This window comes from Staurois parvus, unplaced genomic scaffold, assembly GCF_062004578.1.
Source record: "Staurois parvus isolate SC_StPar_1 unplaced genomic scaffold, SC_StPar_1.0 ptg001051l, whole genome shotgun sequence".
NCBI classification, from domain to species: Eukaryota; Metazoa; Chordata; class Amphibia; order Anura; family Ranidae; genus Staurois; species Staurois parvus.
Window position 1 is genome coordinate 4,482,366 of NW_028318847.1, and position 27,545 is coordinate 4,509,910.

At 42.2% G+C, this 27,545-nt stretch overlaps 1 protein-coding gene and 1 pseudogene across 6 annotated transcripts in view; both read left to right on the plus strand.

The window, feature by feature from the left end:
• MUS81 (MUS81 structure-specific endonuclease subunit) overlaps window positions 1-27,545 on the plus strand; it is a 307,431-nt gene that overhangs the window by 19,767 nt on the left and 260,119 nt on the right. The gene's annotated exons all lie outside the window — the stretch shown is intronic.
• Window positions 11,831-12,903, plus strand: LOC149440859 (coiled-coil domain-containing protein 137 pseudogene; annotated as a pseudogene).

Consider the following 27,545-nt stretch of genomic DNA (forward strand, 5'->3'; position numbering starts at 1 on the left):
TTGTGCCACAGGCCGTGGTGATTGTCACTGACACCAGTGGGTATTCTTTGGTGTCCCCGTGTATGCATAACACCCTCAGAGTTCTTGCTGCTGGACCCACCTCTCCAGCTACCCTGGTACCCACAAGTGTTACCATACTTCCAGAGTCAAAACAATGCTCTGGCGTGAAGCTGGTTCACCTAAAGGTCACATTCAAACCGCCCCACAGTCAGGTCTAGGTGGGCATCACAGACCCTCTGGGCATAAAAGGACATCCTCCGTAGAGCGCTACACTCCATGGGCTCCTACTGCAGGGGACAGTGGGCCTGGATATGGCCCCAGGAGTGACACCGCCAGCGCGGCATGCCCTCATTCCTTAGGGCCAGAGCAAAGCTATGGGGGGGTCGCTCCTTGGCTTTTTTGAGTGCTGACTCCCAGGTTTATGGGTGGCTTGGCTCTCCCCACTGGTAAGGGTCCTCGAGGTTTGGCGGGTCCCAGTCGATCCTCCACCACAGCGTATCTCTCGACCATTTCCACTAGTTCTGCTGTCTTGGGGTCCCCATGACTCACCCAGCACTGAAGGTCAGTTGGCAGTGACCTGCTTGACCATCTGGGGACCAGTCAACACCTTGGGCTGCAGCCATTTCTTGACCAGCTGCCTCCACATCATCACTTGGCATCAACTTTTGCAGGTAGTGGCTGGCCCTCACGGCGACCTGGTTGCTAGGGGCAACAACTGTTTGTTCCTGACCCTGTGCAAGACGCAGCACTGCTTCCTGTAAAGCAGCCACCTGCGCTTGAGTGGTTTCTTGCTGGACTGTGAACTGGGCGACCATTAAGCGAGTAGTTTCTTGTTGCTGGGCCATTGCCTCCTCGTGGCGATGGTTGGCCTCTGCAGCGGCCTGCTGCTGGGCTATTGTGCTCTGAGCCAGGGCTTTTATAAACTCCTCCATGTTGTCTGCTGAGGTTTTCAGAGCTTGTGCAGCCCTAACCCAGGACATGCAAACAAAGGGCCTGGTACTGGCCCTTTAAATTTTACTTATGCATCCAAATACTTTTTGCAGCTACTCTCTGCCGTGCATCTGCCACCAACTGTAATATGGGGTAGCGCTGGAATGATCACCAGCCAGTTTGGTGAAAGCAAAACAGTTAATTTATTTGGATCATGGCTAAATAAAAAGACAGCTTACTTCAGCCAAAGTCTATAATCAGTCCAAAACCTGGTATCAGAAGCTAAACCACAAGCTCACAGTTAATTTTCGGCCCCATACAGGGGTTAGGCTACTCCATAATAAGGATTCCAAGCAGGCCACATTGGGGGATGAGCAGCCCGTGTCTCAGCTTGTTTGAGAACTTCCACTTGCCACACAGCTTGTGAGTCTCTCTCCCATTCACTTCCCTGACACACCTGCTGATTTCCCTCTGCTGCCATTTAAGCCTCCCTTACCTGGGACTTAACCCCTTTGGGACCAAAGTCCTGGTAGTCTCTGCAATTGTCTCCCTTAATGCGACCACACCAGAAATATCGAGGAAATGTATCTGCCATCCAGGACAAAGTCCTGTACACGATACTGTGTGTATGTATATAGGTGTGTGTATGTATGTATCTGTGTAATATATGTATATATATAGTGAAGGAAATAAATATTTGATCCCCTGCTGATTTTGAATGTTTGCTCACTCACAAAGAAATGATCAGTCTAAAAATTGAATGGTAGGTGTATTGTAACACTGAGAGACAGAATAGCAACAAAAAATTAAAAAATGCATGTCTAACAAATTATGCACTGATTTGCATGTTCATGAGGGAAATAAGTATTTGATCCTCTTCACAAAACATGACATAGTACTTGGTGGCAAATCCCTTGTTGGCAATCAGAGGTCAGACCTTTTCTGTAGTTGGCCACCAGGTTTGCATACATCTCAGGAGGGATTTTGGCCCACTCCTCTTGGCAGATCCTCTCCAAATCACTAAAGTTTGATGGCTGACGTTTGGCAACTCGAACTTTCAGCTCCCTCCACAGATTTTCATTCGGATTTAGGTCTGGAGACTGGCTAGGCCACTCCAGGACCTTAATGTGCTTCTTCTTGAGCCACTCCTTTGTTGCCTTGGCCGTGTGTTTTGGGTCATTGTCATGCTGGAACACCCATCCACAACCCATTTCCAATGCCCTGGCTGAGGGAAGAAGGTTCTCACCCAAGATTTGGGGGTACATTGCCCCATCGATCAGCCCTTTGATGCGGTGCAGTTGTCTTGTCCCCTTAGTAGAAAAACATCCCCAAAGCAGAATGTTTCCACCACCATGTTTGACAGTTGGGATAGTGTTCTTGGGATCATAGGCAGCATTCCTCCTCCTCCAAACACAGCGAGTTGAGTTGATGCCAGAGAGCTCGATTTTGGTCTCATCTGACCACAACATTTTCAACCAGTCCTCCTCTGCATCATTCAGATGTTCACTGGCAAACTTCAGATGGGCCTGGACATGTGATTTCTTGAGCAGAGGGACCTTGCAGGCACTGCAGCATTTCCATCCTTGTTGGCGTAGTGTGTTACCAATTGTTTTCTTGGTGACTGTGGCCCCAGCTGCCTGGAGTTCATTGACAGGATCCTCACGTGTAGTTCTGAGATGATTCCTCACTGTTCTCATGATCATTGACACTCCACGAGGTGAGATCTTGCATGGTGCACCAGTCCTATGGAGACTGACAGTTGTTTTGTGTTTCATCCATTTGCAAATGATTGCACCAACTGTTGTCACCTTCTCACCAAGCTGCTTGGTGATAGTTTTGTAGCCCAGTCCAGCCTTGTGTAGGTCTACAATTTTGTCCCTGACATCCTTGGACAGCTCTTTGGTCTTTGCCATGGTGGAGAGTTTGGAATCTGATTGTTTGTTTGCTCTTTTATACAGGTAACACAATGAGATTAGCAGTACTCCCTTTAATTGACTGCTTCTAATCTCAGCTTGTTACCTGTATGAAAGACACCTGGTAGCCAGAAATCCTGCTGAATGATAGGGGATCAAATACTTACTTCCCTCATGAACATGCAAATCAGTGCATAATTTGTTAGACATGCATTTCTTTAGAATTTTTAGTTGCTATTCTGTCTCTGTGTTAAAATTAACCTACCACTCGATTTTTAGACTTATCATTTCTTTGTGAGTGGGCAAACATTCAAAATCAGCAGGGGATCAAATACCTATTTCCTTCACTTTGTGTGTATGTATGTGTATATATATATATATATATATATATATATATATATATATATATATATACACACACACACAGTATCTCACAGAAGTGAGTCCACCCCTCACATTTTTGTAAATATTTTATTCTATCTTTTCATGTGACAACACTGAAGAAATGACACTTTACTACAATGTTAAGTAGTGAGTGTACAGCTTGAATAACAGTGCAAATTTGCTCTCCCCTCAAAATATTTCAACACACAGCCATTTATGTCTAAACTGCTGGCAACAAAAGTGAGTACACCTCTAAGTGAATATGTCCAAATTGGGCACTAAGTGTCAATATTTTGTGTGGCCACCATTATTTTCCAGCACTGCCTTAACCCTCTTGGGCATGGAGTTCACCAGAGCTTCACAGGTTGCCACTGGAGTCCTCTTCCACTCCTCCATGACGACATCACAGAGCGGCTCAACAGGGTTTAGGTCTGGAGACATGCTTGGCCAGTCCATCGCCTTTACCCTCAGCTTTTTTAGCAAGGCAGTGGGCGTCTTGGAGGTGTGTTTGGGGTCGTTCTCATGTTGGAATACTGCCCTGCGGCCCAGTTTCTGAAGGAAGGGGATCATGCTCTGCTTCAGTAAGGCTGGCCATACATTATACAATTTTCTTGAGAATTTTGCTTTAGATGTACCAAAAACCATATGAGGTCAAACGTAAACAACACTTTCAACTGTATCCAATTTGGCAGGCCCTTGCACTACATAGTTGAAGGTAAATCTAAAGGAAATTGGGCAGACATTGGACAGAAAATTGTATAGTGTATGGCCAGCCTTAGTCACAGTACATGTTGGCATTCATGGTTCCCTCAATGAACTGTAGCTCCCCAGTGTCGGCAGCACTCATGCAGCCCCAGACCATGACACTCCCACCACCATGCTTTACTGTAGGCAAGACACACTTGACTTTGTACTCCTTACCTGGTTGCCGCCCCACACGCTTGACACCATCTGAACCAAATAAGTGTATCTTGGTCTCATCAGACCACAGGATATGGTTCCAGTAATCCATGTCCTTAGTCTGCTTGTCTTCAGCAAATTGTTTGCGGGCTTTCTTGTACATCATCTTTAGAAGAGGCTTTCTTCTGGGATGACAGTCATGCAGACCAATTTGATGCAGTGTGCAGTGTATGGTATGAGCACTGACAAGCTGACCCCTCCCCACCCCTCCAACCTCTGCAGCAATGCTGGCAGCACTCATGCATCTATTTCCCAAAGACAACCTCTGGATATGACTCTGAGTTGTGCACTCAACTTCTTTGGTTGTCCATGGCGAGGCCTGTTCTGAGTTGAACCTATCCTGTTAAACCACTGTATGTTCTTGGCCACCGTGCTGCAGCTCAGTTTCAGGGTCTTGGCAATCTTCTTATAGCCTAGGCCATCTTTATGTAGAGCAAGAATTCTTTTTTTCAGATCCTCATAGAGTTCTTTGCCATGAGGTGCCATGTTGAACTTCCAGTGACCAGTATGAGAGAGTGAGAGCGATAACACCAAATTTAACACACCTACTCCCCATTCACACCTGAGACCTTTTGACACATGACATCGGGGATGGAAAATGGTTAATTGGGCTCAATTTGGACATTTTCACTTAGGGGTGTACTCACTTTTGTTGCCAGTGGTTTAGCCATTAATGGCTGTGTGTTGAGTTTTTTTGAGGGGACAGCAAATTTCCACTGTTATACAAGCCGTACACTCACTACTTTACATTGTAACAAAGTGTCATTTCTTCAGTGTTACATGAAAAGATAGAATAAAATATTTACAAAAATGTGAGGGGTGTACTCACTTCTGGGAGATACTGTATACACACACATCATAATGAGAATTCAGCAGCAATGGGACTTGCTTATTATATAGATTTTACACCGTGTTAAAATACTCAAAATCAATGCTGATTACATGCATTTGTACAAATAAATGACACATGTTCACAAATACTTGTAGGAATTTTTAGAAATAAAGGGTTTTACTAGTGAGAGTATAGTTTATGATCAGGTAGATTTTATGAAGCCGAATTAACATCTTCAGAAAAAACAACAACATTGCTTTACCCTGCTGTTATTTTCGTAGATTTTTTTACCTTTCCTAGCAGATTATGTTTAGATTTTAACAAACATAATACAAAAGAGAACATGTTTGTGTTCAGCAGTAAGCTAGGTATTATAGCTCTCCAGTATGCAGAGAAACGGAATCTTTTTAGGAGTGTCCATTTCCTTGTGCCCTTTGCCCCCTCAGTCTTGCACATACCTGCACTGTGACACAGGGCCTCAGGTAGGGTGTGTATGGCCAGGCTCAAAGCAGAGATAGTGTTGGGCGTGTTTGGACTGTAACACTTTTTTTTTTTTAACCACCTCAACACTGGGCACTTTTATTCCCTTCCTGCTCAGGCCAGTTTTCAGCTTTCAGTGCTGTTGCACTTTGATAATTACTGAGTCATGCAGCACTGTACCCATATGAAAGTGTTATATTATTTTTGCTTTCCTTTGGTGGTATTAGCGCTATAAACGTAAAATGACCACAAATTTTGAAAAAAGTGTTTTTCTTAGTTTCTGTTATAAAATTTTTCATGTAGTTTAATTTTTCTTCATAAATTTTTATCAAAATTTATACTGCTACATTTTTTTTGTAAAAATAACCCAAATCAGTGTATATTTTGTGGTCTATCTTTGTGAACATTATAGAGGCTACAAGTTATGGTACCAATAACTGAAAATTGATCACACCTGATGTACTGAGATCTCATTTGTTGAGGCCCTAACATGTCAGGACAGTACGAATACCTCCCAAATGACCCTTTATTGAGAAGTAGACAGTCTGAGGTATCTAGTAAGAGGCAAGGTCAGTTTTTTGAAGTTGTAATTTTTCCATAATTCTTTGGAAAATGAAGAAATTAAATAAAATGTGTTTTTTCTTTTCCCACAAAAATGTCTTATTAACAAGTTATTTCTTACACATGGCATAGGCATACTTGGAAAGGTACCCCAAAACATATTCTGCTGCTCCTCCTGAGTATGGTGATACCACATGTGTGAATTTTTTTTACAGTCTAGCCACAAAGACAGGCCCAGCATCCAAGGAGAGAACCTGCAGGCGTTATCCACTTTAAGACCAAGATGCCTTCTGATACTTTTTGTTTACAAGTGAAAATCAATATTTTGCTAGAACTTAGGACCCCCAAACATTATATATTTTTTAGCAGAGGCCCTAGAGAATATAATGGTGGGGTTTGCAAATTTTTATGTCACACAGTATTTGCAGAGCTATTTTTTGAATGCAAGTTTACACACTAATGCAAAAAATACACTTTAAATTATTTTAATTCACACAAACACAATATTTTCACGCTTGTAAAATGGCGCCAAACTTCGGTATTTAAAAATCTCCATAGCCGACACTGTATAAGCCTTTGCAGGTTACCAGTTTAGAGTTACAGAGGAGGTCTGGTGCTAGAATTATTGATTTTGCTGTAACATTCACGGCAATACGTAACATGTGGTTTACGTATGTGTATGGGACCAATGTGTGCGTTCGCATTTGCACGCGAGCATGGGGGGGGCACGGGCGTGGGTGCTTTAAGTTTATTTATTGATGGGACACTGGTACATTGACAGATGTTTTTGTGCACTTGTACAGATTTTGATCGTCCACTGGCAGACACGGACATATGTTGATGTTGCAGTGGAACACCATTGCAGATGTTTTTGTGCACTTGTAGACTGTGACAGATGTTGATGTGACACTGGTATACTGTGACAGATGTTGACTGGACACTTGTACACTGTGAAAGATGTGGATGTGACACTGGGACAGGGACAGATTGTGCTTGGTGTACTCTGTGGGGATGGCTGCAATCTGTGTGTTCTTTGTATAGTTGAACACTAAAAATCATCAGCTATGCAGAGAGCTGTCACAGGCTGCAGCATCCTCCTCTCCCCTCTGCACTGAACTCTCACTGAGCTCAGCAAGAAGCTCTGACACAGTCATGTGTCTCTGTTTACAGCCATCGTGTGATCAGAAGGGCCAATCACAGCTCCCATGTCCTTACCTGTGATGTGCTGTGTCCGAGGGACACAGCCATCATAGGAGTGCACCTCTGCGCGGCCCACGTTCTGACAGGACATTCGGGAACATCCACTCAGAATGGGAAAGCTCCCACCCGGCTGTTTATGTACAGTGGCCAAGTGAGAAGCGGTTAAATAAGGTGTTTATTTGCTGGAATGTAATGTTGGCTATTTACTGTGGAATTTCAATGTCTCAATCATGGACTATTTTTAATCATTATGCTGCTAGCATTAGTAAATAGATAGGATAGTCTATCGTAATAACTAGTTTTCATTTTTTTTTTTTTACATTTCTTCAGTTACTTCTTGGTTTCCTGCCTAAGCAAATGATGTCATACATCCCAGGAGTCTTCAAAAGAGGAGGAGGGCTTTCAGCTTGGCCAATGCCTGAGATAAAGGCAGGTGGATTCCAGGAAGTAAATGCTACATGATTCATCTGCCCTTACTGCCAGAAATGCTAGGGGTGTTTGTTAAAATTATTTCTCAGCAAAATAAATAATGGAGACATTGATGGAAGGGGGAATTTGCTTTTAATATAAACAATGAATTAAATAGCATTTTTGGTTTGTGGTGCTCAGAGGCAGTGTAGTTCCACTTTAAGCCTAAAGCATTGTAATTCAGTTTGTATCTAAGCTAAATATACACTATATTGCCAAAAGTATTGGAACACCTGCCTTTACACGCACATAAACTTCAACTTCAGTCTTAGTTTGTAGGGTTCAATATTGAGTTGGCCCACTCATTGCAGCTATAACAGCTTCAATTCTTCTGCGAAGGCTGTCCACAAGGTTTAGGAGTGTGTCTATGAGAATATTTGACCATTCTTCCAGAAGCACATCTGTGAGGTCAGGCACTGATATCGGACAAGGAGGCCTGGCTCGCAGTCTGCGCTCTAATTCATCCCAAAGTTGTTCTATCGGGTTGAGGTCATTCAATTTCCTCCACCCCAAACTCGTTCATCCATGTTTATGGACCTTGCTTTGTGCACTGGTGCGCAGTTATTTTGGAACTGGAAGGGGCCATCCCCAAACTGTTCCCACAAAGGTGGGAGCATGATATTGTCCAAAATGTCTTGGTATGCTGACTCCTTAAGAGTTCCCTTCAATGAAACTAAGGGGCCAAGCCCAACCTGTGAAAAACAACCCCACACCATAATCTCCCCTCCACCAAATTTTACACTTGGCACAATGCAGTCAGGCAAGTATCAATAAGTGTATATATATCCTCAGATACATACACAGGTGCCGCGCTCCATATATACCAGTAATCATATAAATAGTGCTGTGACAAAACTTAATGTGCTAAAAAACAGTGCAACATATGGTGCTCAACAAAAATAAATGCTGATTCAAAAAAAAAAAAAAGTCCTCTTTATACTTTATATATATTCAGTGACAAATTCTGTGCCGTGCCACACTCCCCGTGCTCTAAAGATAGATGTGCGCTCACCTCCTTCTTTAGCCAAACACAGTGGCTAACAGCGCTTTTTGTCCTCTCAGGACTAGGTAGTAATCTTCATATATTATATATATCCATCCTTGCCATGGATCTATATTGCCCTTTTCCTGCCACCAGAGGTCTCCCTTTTTATCCTCCTTCCACACTGAGCCTCAATGGATAGTAGGGATGGTTATTAGTAGTATTTCCTCCTCCCAGTAAAACAGGATACCATGTAAAAAAGAGCCACAATGGTGCCTTATCCTTTGTGAGGTTAAGTATTTTATTGTAAAAAAGATGCCACTCACATTGTGCTGTCTCCCACAGAGCTGTATCCAATAGAGCTGTGCCCAGATCCTGTGTTTGTAAATGCCGCTCGTCCACCGCGGCGTCGTGACGTCAGAGCCCCTCCCCTACACGTTACGCCACAGGGTCACGTGGCTTCATCAGGGGGAAAACAATTGGACGTCACTTCGCCCTGCTCTATATATATAGGCAGTCGGCGCCATTTTCTTGTAGCCCGCATGCGCGCGGCCATTTTCCTGGGGTCTATATATGCTGATTCACTACTGATATGTATACACATATCAGCTGTTCCATATAATATACTCTACTTCGTTCCTATTGCTATTTCTGACTTCATTGTCACTATTTACAAGCCAACAGGATCTAAGCACATTTACAACTTGATCATTAGTGAGCAGTAATTTATATAACTATTAAATACATGATTTTATTAAAACATAAACTATACCATTTTATTTATTAACAATTAAAAATATGCATAATAAAAAAAAAAAAATATATATATATATATATATATATATATATACTGTGGGGTTAGCTCAGGTGGGGGATCTCCTTCCCTGGGACAAAGGTAGACCGCACAGCAGGCTTTCGTCAAAATCTGACTGTTTGTCAGTTTTATTAAAAGGTTTGCAAGAAATATAAAAATAAAACAAAACATCAAAAATAAACCCTTGCCATTCAGGCACTAACTAAACAGAAGATGATTCCTCTCTCAGAGGTGAAGGGCTTCTCCCTGTCACCAAAACAAAATAACAGCAAACCTTTTCTTGTAGGTATAGTCCATACACACAGCTCTCTCAGAATACCTCTCTGAGTCCCAGGCCACGCCACTCCTTGCTCCAGCCCTGCCTTATTTATGCCACCTGTTGGTGGTCATCAGTGGAGCCCAAACTCTGGTCCGGAACCACCTCTGCCATTGTGGCCCCGAAAACCCGGAGCGGACTCCACCTTACACCTCACAGTAAGATCTCATGCGAGGTGACACATACCGTCCATCCATCAGTTTGCCGTTCATACTGTCACATATCCCCCCCCTCTGCTCAAGCCCCTGTGGCTGAGCAACTGTCCCAACCAGGCAATGGACCCGGGAAAGGGCATCTACATTACTTTGTAGTTTCCCCGCTCTGTGTTCCACTGTGAATTTGAACACTTGTAGCGCGAGAAACCACCTTGTCACTCGACTGTTTTTCTCCTTATTATCACACATCCATTTGAGCGGGGCATGATCAGTAACCAACTTGAACGGTCTTCCTAACAGGTAATATTTCAGGGCCTCCAAGGCCCATTTGATGGCCAAACATTCCTTCTCCACAATGGCATAGTTTCTCTCATGTTTGTTGAGCTTTCTACTGAGGAAGACCACAGGGTGCTCCTCCCCTTCTCTGACTTGGGACAGTACCGCACCTAGTCCCACGTCAGAGGCATCAGTCTGTACCACAAACTCTGTTGTGAAATCTGGGGTCACAAGCACAGGTTGAGCACAGAGAGCTTGTTTTAGCCTTTGAAATGCGGTCTCCGCCTCGGGATGCCACTTAATCATGACCGACCCCCTACCTTTTGTCAGATCTGTCAGGGGGGCTGCAATGGTGGCAAAATTGGGGATAAACCGCCTGTAGTATCCCGTGATTCCAAGAAATGCCCGGACTTGCTTTTTATTTACAGGTTGGGGCCACTTTTGAATTGCCTCAATTTTATTGATCTGAGGCCTAATGAGACCTCGACCAATGATGTAGCCAAGATATTTGGCCTCCTCTAAGCCTATAGCACACTTTCTGGGGTTGGCAGTAAGACCTACTTCCCGCAGCGAATCTACGACCGCTTGCAAGCGGGACAAATGAGATTCCCAGTCTGGACTGTGGATGACGACATCGTCCAAATAGGCAGCTGCATATTGGCGATGTGGTCTCAACGTCTTGTCCATCATCCTTTGGAATGATGCAGGAGCCCCATGCAAACCAAACGGCATCCGCCTATACTGAAAGGACCCCTCGGGGGTGGAGAATGCCGTCTTTTCTTTTGCAGCTTCCGTTAAAGGAATCTGCCAATAGCCTTTGGTCAGATCTAAGGTGGTTATGTACCGAGCCGTTCCCAACCTGTCAATGAGCTCATCCACCCGAGGCATCGGGTATGCATCAAACTTAGACACACTGTTCAGTTTCCTGAAATCATTACAGAAACGAATTGTTCCATCTGGTTTTGGGACCAACACTATGGGACTCGACCACTCACTGTGAGATTCCTCAATCACTCCCAACTCTAACATGTCCTTTATCTCCTTTGCCACCGCTTCCCGCCTGGCCTCGGGTATTCTATAGGGCTTGACATTTACGCGGACCCCGGGCGGGGTACCTATGTCATGCTGTATGACCGTTGTCAGTCCAGGTAGGTGAGAGAAGAAATCTCCATTTTTCCTCACAAACTCCTTAACATCATTTTGTTGGGCTACTGACAAGGTTTCCGTTACAGGTACCTGAGGGGCCACGGGAACCACGTCCTTGAGGGGCCTTGGTACTGCCAACAAACTTTCCCTGTCTTTCCAAGGTTTTAAGAGATTAACATGATAGATTTGTTCGGGTTTCCTTTTTCCTGGCTGGTAAACTTTATAATTTACTTCCCCCACTTTCTCCCTAATTTCAAAGGGACCTTGCCACTTTGCGAGGAATTTACTTTCCACGGTGGTGACGTAGCCCGGACGGACGGTGGGGCGGAACGTGTAGAGAGGTCTGGGCGGGGATGGCAGACCCGGAGCTGGAAGCGATAAGACAGCAGCGGCTGGCGGAGCTACAGGGGCTGCGATGGGGAAGCAGCCGGGAGATAAAGCGGCTGGATCGACTGCCAGGGCCGGTGCGGGGCGTCCCCGCGGGAATATGAAGAAAAAGACAAATTCCACCCCGAAGGACCCGGACACCCAGGAAATCCCGTTCAAGCTGCGAGAAATCATGAAGAGTCGGATGGAAATGGACAAACCGAAGAAAAAGAGGCGGCCAGTGCAGACACGAGGGCGGCACAGTGAGGGGTTGCAGACGGACATTCCGGTGCCGAAGTTCAAGCGGGAGAGAAACGAATCGGTCGGCGCCTTCCTGAGCCGCATGAATCGGGAGACCCAACATGTCCTCTTCCTCACCAAGAACCAGCTGGAGCGCCGGCCTGAGATGGATCTGGATGAGAAGGGAGAGCTTCCCAAGAAGGAGGAGGAGGTGGAGGTCACCAAGAAGCAGAAGTCTGAGAAGAGGAAACAGTTCGATCGGAAGTGTTTAGATAAATTCGTTCGGAGGCGAGAAGAGAAAAAAGAGGCTCGTCTGGAAAAGGAGATTTTCAAAGATGAAGTGATGTTCGGTGAAGTCGCGCTGGAGCCCCCATCACTCACAGTAAAGCCAAGAAAGGGTGCAGCTGGAACAAAGCCGAGAGAAAAACAGCTCTTCCTGAAGAAGCTCTTGGCCAAAGCGAGCGCTCCATCGATCCCGCCTCCGATGTCGATGGCCAGGAAGAGAATGGTGGAGGAGGAGCGAGAGCGGGTCATCAATGCCTACCGCGAGATGAAGAAGAGAAAACAGCAGCAAGCAGCCAAACCCTCCAGGTCTCCCCACACATGAGGGACCATCACTGGTGCTCTGTGGACAGCTGAGGAGGGGTTTGTGGGAGCTTTGGCTTCTGATTGGCTGTTATGAATTGTATTGGGGCACATCTGAGTGCGATTGATCAAACTATCCTGTAATTAAAGACCCCCAGCAGTCAATGATGGGGGTAGCCCTTGGTTAATGGGTGCCTCTGGGGCAAGGGCTTTCTCTAACGTTCTACCTTCAAGTGGGCATCTGAAGGCCGGCGTCCGAGATCAGTATTTACAACAAATAAACCACCCAACCCCCTCTCCGCCTCTCTCCATGAATGCCCGCATCCTCCACCATATGTGGGGTTAGCTCAGGTGGGGGATCTCCTTCCCTGGGACAAAGGTAGACCGCACAGCAGGCTTTCGTCAAAATCTGACTGTTTGTCAGTTTTATTAAAAGGTTTGCAAGAAATATAAAAATAAAACAAAACATCAAAAATAAACCCTTGCCATTCAGGCACTAACTAAACAGAAGATGATTCCTCTCTCAGAGGTGAAGGGCTTCTCCCTGTCACCAAAACAAAATAACAGCAAACCTTTTCTTGTAGGTATAGTCCATACACACAGCTCTCTCAGAATACCTCTCTGAGTCCCAGGCCACGCCACTGCTTGCTCCAGCCCTGCCTTATTTATGCCACCTGTTGGTGGTCATCAGTGGAGCCCAAACTCTGGTCCGGAACCACCTCTGCCATTGTGGCCCCGAAAACCCGGAGCGGACTCCACCTTACACCTCACAGTATGATCTCATGCGAGGTGACACATACCGTCCATCCATCAGTTTGCCGTTCATACTGTCACAATACTCATACATATATATATAAAAAATGAAAAATATATGTGTTTAAAAATTGTATACCATGCGGGTAAATACAAGCCTACTTTGTATAACTGGGATACACAATAGTATGTGGGGACCACTATATTCCCCATAATATATCCACTGCTTAATATTATCTTTATTTATTTATTATTCTCCTCATTCCAGATATCATATCAATAAATCATATACTAAAACCTACTTCTCTATATATCTTTTTTTACTAAAATTATTTTATTCTTTTAACCATAATATGGGTTCTATGCTCTTCTATTGTAATTATTTTCATATTAATTTATACTACCTATATTTCATAATTAGAAATTCTCTTAATTACATTATTTTAATCCATTTAAATATATACATAAAATCAAAACAATATCCATATACAATGAATCCATCTGAATAAAAATATATTATAAAATTAAAAATGTTTAAAAATTACTGATAAAACACGTGAGGTCAAATTCCTTATTTAAACCATGGGGGTCTAAACATCTCATTTCATAAATCCATTTTGACTCTTTTTTGCTTATCTCCCTTACCAAATTATCTCCTCTCCAGTGTCTCTGATGTTTCTCTATTCCCCAGAATTGTAATTTAGACGCATCTTGATTATGACATTGTCGAAAATGATATGACACATGATGGTATCTATACCCTCTATTGATGTTATAAACATGCTCCTTGATGCGTTCTTTTAGTGTCCTTTTAGTTCTACCGATGTACATCAGATTACATGGGCACTTCAGCGCATAAATCACTCCCTTCGTTTCACAGGAAATAAACTGTTTAATTTTATATTCCTTATCATTATATGTGTTCGAAAATGTAAATCTGCATCTTGGATTATTTACAACTCTCTTACACCCATAGCACCTCCCGCATGAATAGAACCCTTTACCTTGAAAGAAAGTAGAATGATTATTAATTTTCATTGGTTCCAATATATTTTTTACCAGTATATCTCTTAAATTCGGTGCTCTTTTGTATATAAATTTTGGTTTCTGGGGGATGATATTATTGAGATGTTTGTCTAATTTTAATATTCCCCAATGTTTAGAGATAATTCTCTGTATGGCTTTATATTGTTTGTGATAGTCCAGCACTATGGGTATATCATATTCCCCGTTCTCTTTCTTTGGTTTATCCATCAATAGGATATCTCTATTCATCTGTCCCACTTCATTTCTCTCTTTCTCAATTTTTATTGGATCATACCCTTTTGCTAAAAATCTGTTTTTTAAAACTTCACTTTGTACCTTATAATCTTCTTTTCTACTACAATTCCTTTTTAACCTTATGAATTGGCCCTTCGGGATATTATTTATCCACGGTTGATAGTGACAGCTCGTAGTTGGAATATATGCATTCCGGTCAGTCTTTTTAAAATAATTTTTTGTATACAATGACTGTCCTTCCTTTTTAATTGAGATATCCAGAAAATTAATTTCATCCTCCTTCATATTCCAACTTAAATTGATATTATCTCTATAGCCATTAAGATCTTGGTAAAATGATTCTAAACTTTCCTTACTGCCATTCCATATTATAATAATATCGTCAATGAATCTGTTATACAGTCTAATTTCTTCCCTGGGATTATTGTAAATTACCTCCTCCTCCCATTTTGACATATATAGGTTCGCTACACTCGGGGCGAATTTAGCGCCCATTGCTACTCCCCTTATTTGTAAATAATAATCTTTATTATACCAAAAGTAATTGTGGAATAAACAAAATTTCAAGCTCTTAATGATAAATTTTTTATGTTTATTAGGAATACTCGAGTATTTTTTTAAAGCCCATTTTACTGCTTCTACTGCTCCTTCATGATCAATATTCGTATATAATGAGGAGATGTCAGCTGTACTCATAATAATATTTTCATGTACCTGTATATTCTGTATCAACTGTATAACATGCTTCGTGTCTTTCAAATAAGCTGGCGTATTCTCTACTAACGGTTGCAAAAAGCTGTCAATGTACTCTCCCAATCTTGATGTCATTGAGTCTATGCCATTTATAATTGGTCGGCCTGGTGGGTTGGTACTGTCCTTGTGTATTTTGGGTACAGAATATATAACTGGCAGTTTGCAAACAGTGGGTACTAGATATTTCTCTTCTTTACTGTTCAGTATGCCTTTTTTAGTTCCATATTTTACTAGTTTGACCAATTCTTTTTTGTATTCTTTAGTGGGATTGCTAATGAGTTTCTGATAAGTGTTATTGTCACGCATCATATCTTCCATAGTGGCTTCGTATTGTTCCTTTGACATAACCACTATGCCTCCCCCCTTATCCGCTGGTCTAATCACTAAGTTTGACCTCTTCTTTAGGCTTTTGATGCCTTTCTGCAATTGTATATCTTCTTTATAATTTTTTATCCTCAAATTTTCTAAATCCTTACTAACTAAATTTTTAAAAACATTAATATATTTCCCATCAATATTGGTTGGGTTAAAAACTGATTTATTTTTCAAATTAGTATGATATCTGTATGAGGGTTCATTACAGCCAATTGAATTGGCTGGATATTGTGCGTAATATTTCTTAAGGTTTAAATTTCTAATCAATTTTTGTAAATTCACATATGTATCAAACTTATTCAACCCTCTAGTTGGTGCAAATTTTAATCCTTTATCTAACGCATGGATCTCTTCTTTTTTAAGGGGAACCCCACTGATGTTAAAAATCCCCTCCCTTTTAATCTCTCCTTCTTTTTTTGTTGTTGCCTTCTCCCTCCTCTGCACCCCCTCTTTTTGGTTTTCCCTTTGTTTCCCCCCTTTCTACTTGGGGGTACTGATTCCATCCTAAAAAAGGGTCATATAACGGTGTTTCTGGGGTGTGTGTTGCCAGTGGAGAGAATCTATTGTATTGGGGTTCCTCAAATCTATCATACATCGGTCTATTGTAGAATTGTGGCCTTTGAGGTTTGGGTGGGTATTGTGCATAAAAATTAGGTTGTGGGTAGTAATTTTGTGGTCCTCTAGGTTGATAACCTCCATGATTTTTGTTGTAATATGGTTTGCCTCCCCAATATGGTTGTTGGGGTGGGCCTCTATAACTAGGTTTCCAATTTTTGTTATTATTGGGTTTCCTATATCCTTGTGTATTTTGGTCTGGGTGATTATGTATAGGTTCTCTCTGTTCTCTGTTCATAGAGTTAGGAGGTGTTTTAAACTCCAATACTTTTTTATTTGGAGATAATTCCCCCATTTTTACTGGTGTAGATTCTGTGGATCTGATCTCTCCTTGTGTGAGTTTAGTTTGCCACTTGAAAACTTTTTTCATTTGGTAATCCTGTGTTACTTTAAGAAATTTTTTCTTTTTCTTATTTTTATTTTCCAAGTCTTTTTTTTGGACATATTTATTAAGTTCATCCATATACTTGACAAACTCCGGGTGTCCTTTATATGTCTCTATTTTGGCTTTATTCTCCTGTAGATTTGACTCTACCATCCTCATCTTTTTCTGTTTTCTTTTAATGAGAAACTGTAGGGTTTCCATACCCTTTTCATTAAAGAAATTAAACCAGTCTTGGACATCCTCCTCCCCTACTAATCCATCCGCTATTGGCAAGTCCCACCGTAACTTTCTATGTATCTGAGGATATATATACACTTATTGTTATATATTACATGTTTCACACAGATAATGAGTATTGTGTAAAGTGTTGATGCACCATTTATCTGATCTTTAAAAAAAATTTTTTGTACTAGGGGAGTATCACATTTTGGCTCACGAGTATCACTATATATTTTTCAGTCAGGCAAGTATCATTCTCCTGGTACCTGCCAAACTCGAACACATCCATCGGATTGCCAGACAGAGAAGCCTGATTCGTCACTCCAGTGAACATGTCTCCACTGCTTTAGAGTCCAGTGGGGGGCGTGCTTTACACCACTTCATCCGATGCTTTGCATTGAACTTGGTGATGTAAGGTTTGGATGCAGCTGTTCAGCCATGGAAACTCCTTTCTGTTGTTGTGCTAATCTGAAGGCCACACGAAGTTTGGAGGTCTTTAGCTACTGACTCTGCAGACAGTTGGCGACTTCTGCGCACTATGTGCTTCAGCATGTGCTGACCCCGCTCTGTCATTTTACGTGGCCTACCTCTTTGTCGCTGAGTTGCTGTTATTCCCAGTTGTTTCCACTTTGTTATAATACCACTAACAGTTGACCGTGGAATATTTAGTAGCAAGGAAATGTCACAAGTGGACTTATTGCACAGGTGACAACCTATCATGGTACCATTCTTGAATTCACTGAGCTCCTGAGAGCGACCCATTCTTTCACAAATGTTTGTAGAAGCAGTCTGCATGCCTAGGTGCTTGATTTTAAACTACCTGTGGCCATTGAGGTGATTGGAACACCTGAATCCAGTGATTTGGAGGGGTGTCCCAATACTTTTGGCAATATAGTGTATTTCTTCTCATCACATGGCATATACAAACCTTGACAACAAATATAATTCTGCCAATAGTGAACAAAGTCTTCAATGCAAATAGGCAAGCTGTGGGGTCTTGATACATTTCCTTCAAAATATTCATAGAGAAATGCTGCTATTAGTGACACATTCTAAGACCCTTCACAAGGCACAGTCAGCATTTGTCTTCATTTAATGAAACTGCAGCATTATCATGAGAAGTCTTATTCCTCCAGTGTGATCTTGTGTGGTTTTGCCTATATTTAAAATTATTCTAGATTTACAATGTTCAAGTAGCCCAACTATAACTGGAACTATACTATTGTAAATTAATAGATTTGAATTAAGGAAAGATTTCCGTTTACTTTTTCTTTTGATTTTTATGCTTTTAGTTTATAACACATACATACTGCTCTGTGTGGCAAATGCTGTCTGCTGACAGTGCTTACAAGGTGAATATCTGTCTTTGGGTATCCAACAGTTACTGACAGCATAGTCATTTATGTGGCAGTATGTACATTTTTATTTCTAATTTAATACACATAGGATGGCATGGGAGCCCCATGATTTTTTACATGTTTGACATATGTATACTTTCTGCAAAGACAAATAACAGTTTAATTATGTATACAGTTGCAAGAAAAAGTATGTGAACCCCTTGGGATTACATGGAGTTTTGCATGAATTGGGCATAAAATGTGCTCTGAACATCATCTAAGTCACAACAATAGAAGAACACAGTCTGCTGAACATAATACTACACAAACATTAGATGTTGCCATGGTTTAATTGCACATAACATGTAAACATTCACAGTGCAGGGAGGAAAAAGCATGTGAGGCCCTAGCTTAATGACTTCTCCCAGAGCTAATTGGAGCCAGGAGTGAGCCAACCTTGCCTCCAATCAGTGTGATGATATTGGATGTGTTGCTGACAGCTCTCCTGCCCTTAAAAAACACACACCTGTTTTGGGTTTACTGGTTTCAAGAAGCACTGTCTGATGTGAACCATGCCTTGCAGAAAAGAGCTCTCAGAAGACCTACGATCAAGAATTGTTGACTTGCATGAAGCTGGAAAGGGTTACAAAAGTATCTCCAAAAGCCTTGATGTTCATGTGTCCACAGTAAGACAGACTGTCTACAAATGGAGAAAGTTTAGCACTGTTGCTACTCTCCCTAGGCGTGGTCGTCCTGTAAAAATGACTGCAAGAGCACAGCGCAGAATGCTGCATGAGGTAAAGAAGAATCCCAGAGTGTCAGCTAAAGACCTACAGAAATCTCTGGCACATGCTAACATTTTTGTTGACACATCTACAATAGGGAAAACATTAAACAAGAATTGAGTACATGGGAGGACACCACTGAGGAAGCCATTGCTGTCCAAAAAGAATATTGAAGCACGTTTGAAGTTTGCAAAAGAGCACCTGGATGTTCCACAGCACTACTGGCAAAATATACTGTGGACAGATGAAACCAAGATTGAGTTGTTTGGGAAGAACACACAATACTATGTGTGGAGAAAAAAAGGCACAGCACACCAACATCAAAACCTCATCCCCACTGTAAAACATGGCGGAGGGAGCATCATGGTTTGGGGCTGCTTTGCTGCCTCAAGGCCTGGACAGATTGTTGTCATTCATGGGAAAATGAATTCCAGAGTTTATCAAGACATTTTGCAGGAAAACATATGACCATCTGTCCGCCAACTGAAGCTCCGCAGAGGATGGGTGATGCAACAGGACAATGACCCAAAGCATACAAGTAATTCAACAAAACAATGGCTGCAACAGCACAGAATATGCCTTCTGGAGTGGCCCAGTCAGAGTCCTGACCTCAACCCGATTGAAATGCTGTGGCATGACCTTAAGAGAGTGATTCACACCAGACATCCCAAGAATATTGCTACACTGCAACAGTTTTGTGAAGAGGAGTGGTCCAAAATTACTCCAGATCGTTGTGCAGGTCTGATCTGCAACTACAGGAAACGTTTGGTTGAGGTTATTGCTGCCAAAGGAGGGTCAACCAGTTATTAGGTCCAAAGGTTCACATACTTTTTCCTCCCTGCACTGTGAATGTTTACATGTTATGTGCAATTAAACCATGGCAATATCTAATGTTTGTGTAGTATTATGTTCAGCAGACTGTGTTCTTCTATTGTTGTGACTTAGATGACGTTCAGAGCACATTTTTTGTCCAATTCATGCAAAACTCCACGTAATCCCAAGGGGTTCACATACTTTTTCTTGCAACTGTATACTGGCTATCCTTGTATGGATATATATGACAGAAATGTCTTCCAGGCATCATGAATTGCTGAACAGAGATGTGCTATTATACAGTGAAGGTATATTACTTTTTTTATGGTCAATTGAGGGACAAAGAAAGATAGTAATTCTAAGGCTATGTTCACACTTCAGCTCTTCGGAAATGCAAGCAAAATTGTGTGCATTCCCACAATACACAGAAATGCTCTGACCTTTATCAGACGTATGGCGGTGCCATTCATTTCCAGATGACACCCCATGCATCTGCAAACTCAAGTGTTTTCGCGCATGCCAAAACACATGATGCTGAATGCTTTCTCAACAAAGTCAAGGACCTTTGAGCGTTTCCCAGGTGTAGGCAGCCCTTTGAAATGAATGGGCTGTCGTACATGCAATGTGCAGAACCTCTCATTCTTTAATATGAATTGAATCTTAGACATTTGGGACATACTGTGGCCTTTTATATTATTATTATACAGGATTTATATAGCGCCAACAGTTTGCGCAGCACTTTACAAAATGAAGGTAGACATTACAGTTACAATACAATTTGGTACAAGAGGAAACAGAGGGCCCGGCTCGTTAGAGCTTACAATCTAAGAGGAAGGGTTGAGTGATACAAAAGGTAATGGCTGTGGGGGATGAGCTGATGGAGGAAATAAAAGGAAGTTTACTAGTTAGAAGCAGGATAGGCTTATTTAAAGAGATAGTCTGAAGTTCTACAATCGTCTTAGATTGTAAGCTCCAAGGAGCAGGGCCCTCCTCTTGTATTGAACTGTATCGTTGCTATATTGTCTCCCTTTATATTGTAAAGCGCTGAGCAAACTGTTGGCGCTATATAAATCCTGTATAATAATAATAACAATAAAAGGTGCATAGATTAGGAGATAGCTGGACAGATTGGGGTAGGGAGTTTCATAGAATGGGAGAAGCTCAGGAGAAGACCTGGAGGCGAGCATGGGAGGCCTTCAGGAGATTTGGACAATGGCAAACCAAAAAATGTTAAGCTAGGGCCCATATAATCCCACCTCCAATCATCAGTTTTTTTTACAAGTGTTTGACACCTTTTTCCGCTGAGAAAAATGTTAACATTTTTACTAGACTTTTTATTCTGATTTATTCTTCAGTCAAGATACTCTGTAAACAATGGATGCTTTTACTGCTACTAAAGGTTATTTTTCTTTTTAACTTAAAATAACAAACATGTTATGCTAAATTACAGAGTGGCCTCGATCCTCCTCTTTTCGGTTCCCCTGCCAGCGATCTTGCCTCCTCTTCTTCGTAGTCAGACGCACACAGCAGGGCTTAGCCCTGCCCCCCACTTCCTTCTCACTACATTTTATTGACAGCAGCAGGAGCCAATGGCTTCTGCTGCTTCTTGAGTCCCTGTGGGAAGAGGAAGAGAGGGGGAAGCGATGCAGCTGTGCACAGCACTGGATCTCTTCTCCCCTCCCTTTCCCTTCATACAGGAAAGGGGGGGGGACAGCAAGCTATAAAATGTTTTTTTTTACCTTAATGCACGGAATGCTTTAAGGTTAAAAACGTTTTGGCTTTAGAACCACTTTAACCCCTTCATGCCTAAGGGTAAAACAAACCTTAATGCCTGAATGCAGTTTTGCAATTTTGACATGTGTTAGTTAAACTGTACATATCTTTGCAACGGCTTAGTGTATCCAAGTGGATTATGCCTCGTTTTCTTCAGGACACATTGGGCTTTCTTTTGATGGTAAATGTTAATGGATAATTTATACATCTTGTTTTATTATAAAAGGAAAACTGGCTCAAAATGGTAAAAAAAAATCAGTTTTTCCATTTTAACTATAGATTTCTTGCTGCTACTATGACCCACCACCAAAAAACAACCCAAAATAACTTCTTCTATTCCTGCTGTGAATAAATATGCCAAATATGTGTGTGTTATATGTTGTTTGTGCTCATTATTGGGCCCAAAAACCATAGTGAACATTTTGCCCTTAGGAGGGCAATTAATCCAAGTTCACTTTTCAGGGACCATGCATTCATTACAGACAATTTGTTGTATCCAAATAATGGAATTACCCCTCAAATCACTCCATCTTGAAATCATGACCCCCTGTCGTATTTTTTTAGGGGTAAATCTTGGGTTTTTAGCCTCTCTGTTTTCGTAGGAATGATTTTTAATTTGGTAGAGAAAAACAAAAATCTAAATTTTTTCCAAAAATGTTTCAATTTATCTGTATATTTTGTGCTTTTACTATAACCTACCACCAAAAATCAACCCAAAATAATTTCTCCCACTTTTTATGTGCATGGGGATACTATATATGTGTGCATTATATATTTTTTGTACCTGTAGTGGGGCTCAGAATCAATAGTGTGCATTTTACCTTTGAGAGGGCATTTAATTCAAGTTTAGTTTTCAGGCACCATGCATTTATTGCAGACACTTTATGGTATCCAAAAAACAGAATTACCCCCCAAATCACTCCACTTTGCAATCAAGACCCCCTAAGATATTTATATAGGGGTGCAGCCTGGGGTTTGACCCTCTCTTTTTGAAGGAAATCTTTTTGATTTGGTGGGAAAAAAAATAAAATAATTTTTTTTTTTTACAAATGTTTTAATTTAGCTGTATATTTTGTGCCATTACTATGACCTACCAACAAAAATCAACCCAAAATAAATTCTCCTACTTCTGACGTGCATGGGGATACTATATATGTGTGCATTATATATTTTGTGTACCTGTAGTGGGGCTCAGAATCAATAGTGTGTATTTTACCTTTGAGAGGGCATTTAATTCAAGTTTAGGTTTCAGGCACCATGCATTTATTGCAGACATTTTGTGATATCCAAATAACAGAATTACCCCCAAATCAATTCATTTTGCAATCCAGACCCCCTAAGATATTTATCTAGGGGTGCAGCCTGGGTTTTGACCCTCTGTTTTTGAAGTAATTCTTTTTGATTTGGTGGGAAAAAAAATAAAATTACATTTTTTTTCACAAGTGTTTTAATTTAGCTGTATATTTTGTGCCATTACTATGACCTACCAGCAAAAATCAACCCAAAATACATTCTCCTACTTCTGACGTGCATGGGGATACTATATATGTGCGCAATATATGTTGTTTTTAACCATAGTGGGATCCAAAAACAATAGTTTGATAATTCGATTTGGATTAATTGCCCTCTCTGAATGCAACACTTCAATATATATATTACAGACACTCTGCAGCGTGATATTATTTTTGAAGGATAAGTTCACCTTTTTTAACATGTTACATGTTACACCCTCAATATGGGTGTAACATGTTACATCTGCCCCCACACCCCCCCGATCTCCCGTTTCTGTGACAGTGAGTGGGGGGTTGACGATCCCCCACTCGCTGTCCCAAACTAATGTGATCGAATGTGAAAACTACAAGTACCAGCAGCCTTTGTGGCTGTCGGCTTGTAGTCATCAATGGACTACCAGGGCACTGTTGAGATCTCTAGATAGTTCATTGATGCTTCCTGTCATTGTGTAACTAACTGCCCATATCAGAGGTTCGGCAGACAGCAACACAGACAAGCCTGTAGGAACATGCCATTACACCCACGACCTGCTGACCATGAGTGCCATGATTTACAGGCTCCTAACGAAAAAAAAATTAATGCATATTTTTTTACCTGCAAAAAAATGTGCATTTTTTTTTTTTTTTGTGAGGGTGAATTTATCCTTTAAGGGCTAACTTAAAAATATGCATAAAATACTGCATAAATGACTGGCGCTATTTTAATAGAAGGGAAGAAATAAGGTAATAGTTAACCTCTTCCCTCTTAATATTTCTGGTTTTCAATAATGCACGATAGAGTGGTAAATTTCAAAACAAGGGTGGATGCACAGGCCTGGTTTGGAAGGGCATCTTGGACAGTGGTAACGAGTATCACTTCTTTTCCCTTTTTTGCTGCACACACGACACTTCTTCCTAGGGTATTTGTTGGTTAATGAGAAGGGGATAGGACACATAAAATGTTTTTCTGTTAGTCTCTTAACATCCTCTGATTCTATTGGTTGTCTGGGTTCTTCTTGAAACATCAGGTGTTCTATAATTTTTTCCTGGTACTGCAGGAAGGTGTCAGTACCACCAGATTTTTTATAAAGGACAAATGAATTGTGCATAGCCACCTGGATAAGGTATATTGCAACCTTTTTGTACCAGGCGTTTGATTTCCTCAGCACCAGGTAGGGCTGCAAGACCTGGTCAGAGAGGTCAACTCCACCCATGTATTTGTTGTATGCCATAATACACAGTGGCTTTTCCTTCAGTGTAGCTGACCCCCGTTCTGTTACAGTCACTGTGCCCTCTGGGTGGATTGTTGTCAGCATATAGACATCTTTTCTGTCTGAGAATTTGACAGCCATCATTTCCTCCTGTTGGTAACTGAGAGATGCGCCTCTCTGCAGATGTTGTTTCACCAGCTGCTGTGGAAAATCTTTGCGGTTTTTCCGCATGGTACCACATGCTCCTGTGCCAGCAGCATGCAGAGCTCTAAAAAGTGGCACACTGCTGTAGTAGTTGTCAACGTAAAGATGGTAGCCTTGGCGGAGCAGAGGTTGGATCAGCTGCCAAACAAGTTTCCCATTGACTCCAAGGTTGTTTGGGCAGCCCTGGGGGTTTAGTTGTCTGTCCCGTCCTTCATACATTAGAAAATCAAATGTATACCCTGTTGTACTTTCGCACAATTTGTAAAATTTTATGCCATACCGGGCACGTTTTGATGGCATGTACTGCTTAAAATGCAGTCGGCCTTTAAAATTCAGCAAGGATTCATCAATGGAGATATTCTTTTCTGGGGTATAAACAGCTGAAAATTTTTCAGAAAGAAAAGAAATTAGGGGCCTCAATTTGAACAGGCGGTCATATCTGGCGTCACTGCTTGGGGGACACTGCAAATTATCATTAAAATGCAAAAATCGCAGCAATACTTCAAAGCGGTCTCTTGAAATAACTGCAGGAAAAGATGGTGTGGTATGGATGGGGCTAGAGGTCCAATACTGCCGAATTGTGGGCTTTCGGACTATGCCCATGTTGAGTAACAAACCCAGTACGATTTTGAATTCTGTAAGGTGTGTTGGCACCCATCTCTTCCTGTGAGAAGATGTCGGGTGTTGAGCCATAAACTGGGTGGCATAAAGATTAGTTTGATCAATGATATGCTCTAGGAGCTCATCACTTATGAATACCTTGAAGAAATCCACATGGTCAAAATTTTCAACATTGATATTTATGCCTGGTGAGGCCGTAAATGTTGGTATTTGAGGGGTGAAAGACCTCGCAGGTATCCACTGAGAGGTGTACTGTTGTGCAGCAACTGATGTGGGGCTACCCTGTGCATCCTCTTGCTGCCTGCTAGTACTCGGACTTTCAGAGTTGGAGGAGCTGCCTGAAGTGGCACTTTTGCTGTCACAGATGAAATCCTCATCTTCTGAGCTTGACTCAGCTTCACTGTCAGAGCATAGGAGGGCATATGCCTCTTCAGCAGTATACAGCCTTCTTGCCATTTAAAAAAAAAATATAGGCCCCAAACTATGCAAAAGTATGTAAAATACTGAAATCTAAAACTTTTTTCTTAAAACACTGACACGATCAACGGCATTCACAGGAGCACTGATACTGGCCAAAGCACTAATTAACACAATTTTTTTTTTTTTTTAGTTGTACTAACATACAGAAATGGACAGTATGGGCACACACTAAATCTAAAAGTGTATGTATATATAATTATTATTTTTTTAATATAAAACACTGATATCAACCAGTGAATCGCTAACGCTGGGACCAACAGGGACGCTAACGCTGAGACCAACAGGGATGCTAACGCTGAGACCAACAGGGAAGCTAACGCTGAGACCAACAGGGAAGCTAACGCTGAGACCAACAGGGAAGCTAACGCTGAGACCAACAGGGACGCTAACGCTGAGACCAACAGGGACGCTAACGCTGAGACCAACAGGGACGCTAACGCTGAGACCAACAGGGACGCTAACGCTGAGACCAACAGGTATGCTAACGCTAGGACTAACAGGGATGCTGACGCTAACGCTAGGACCAACAGGGATGCTGACGCTAACGCTGGGACCAGTTGCAATAGGAACACAAACGCTGGGACAACGGTGACAGGTGAACTGGAGCGAAGCAGTCACAACACTACACTAACAGGAATGATCAGAGCCTAATCTGGGAACTACTGTGGGCTGATTATATTATATTTTACTTTTACTTTTTTTTTTTCTCAGAGAAAGATCTGAGAAACAGCACACTGTATCACTTTCTCCTCACGATCTGAAGAGAAAGAGATACTAGGAAGCTGTTTGACAGGCTTCCCATTCATGTGCTCACTGTGATTGGCTGTCACAGTGATCACATGACTGGGGGTGGGTTCTCCTGCCTGCCAATCATCAGTCCAGTTCCGAAGCTGTCATTGACACTCCACTCTCCTCGCTGCGGGCACGCGATCGGGCGCGATCCCGGTAAGAACATACTAGGAAGCTGTATGACAGGCTTCCCATTCATGTGCTCACTGTGATTGGCTGTCACAGTGATCACATGACTGGGGGTGGGTTCTCCTGCCTGCCAATCATCAGTCCGAGTTCCGAAGCTGTCATTGACACTTCTCTCTCCTCGCTGCGGGCACGCGATCGGGCGCGATCCCGGTAAGAACACAAGTACGCAAATATGCGGCTCCACGGAAAAAAGCCCAGTTCCGTGGGGCCGCATATTTGTGTACTGTCGGCGTCAAGGGGTTAAAGTTTGTAATGTATCATATTTCTGATATGTGTCTATGTTACCAAGTACTTGTATTAAAAATATCCTGTTATATTTGCATTGCTTTCTTTATGTGAAACAATTGGTGATTGTCACGTACCTGGATAGTGAGCCTGACGTGAAGAGGCAGGCCTCCAGTACAGCTCCGGCTCGAGGTAGGAGTGCCGGTGATCAGTCCAGTAGTGGGTGTTCCAGCAGTAGCTGGTAGGCAGATGAAGCAGCAGGGCAGACTGTTGGCAGAGAGCAGGATCCGGGTGCAGCCATGCTGGATGGATGGATCGCTGGGGAGCAAGGTGGAGGATGCGAGGTCAGACGAGCCAGGTTGGTAGCAGTTGGGCAGATCAGGCATAGATGGCAGGAGGTAGCGTAGTTGGGTCACAGGCAAGGTCAGCAGCAGAGGATCAATTGGACATGAGCAGGAGACAGAAGAGTAATCCAAGACAAGCCAGAGGTAAGGGCAGGTAGCAGACAAGCGGAGGTCCGGAACAAGCTGGTTCAGTATTAGGAGTCAAGCACAAGGATTGGGAAACACATGCAGAGGCTAAAGACCAAATGGCAAGGAGACATTAACTGCAGCCAGTTTAAATAGTTCTCTTGGCGCC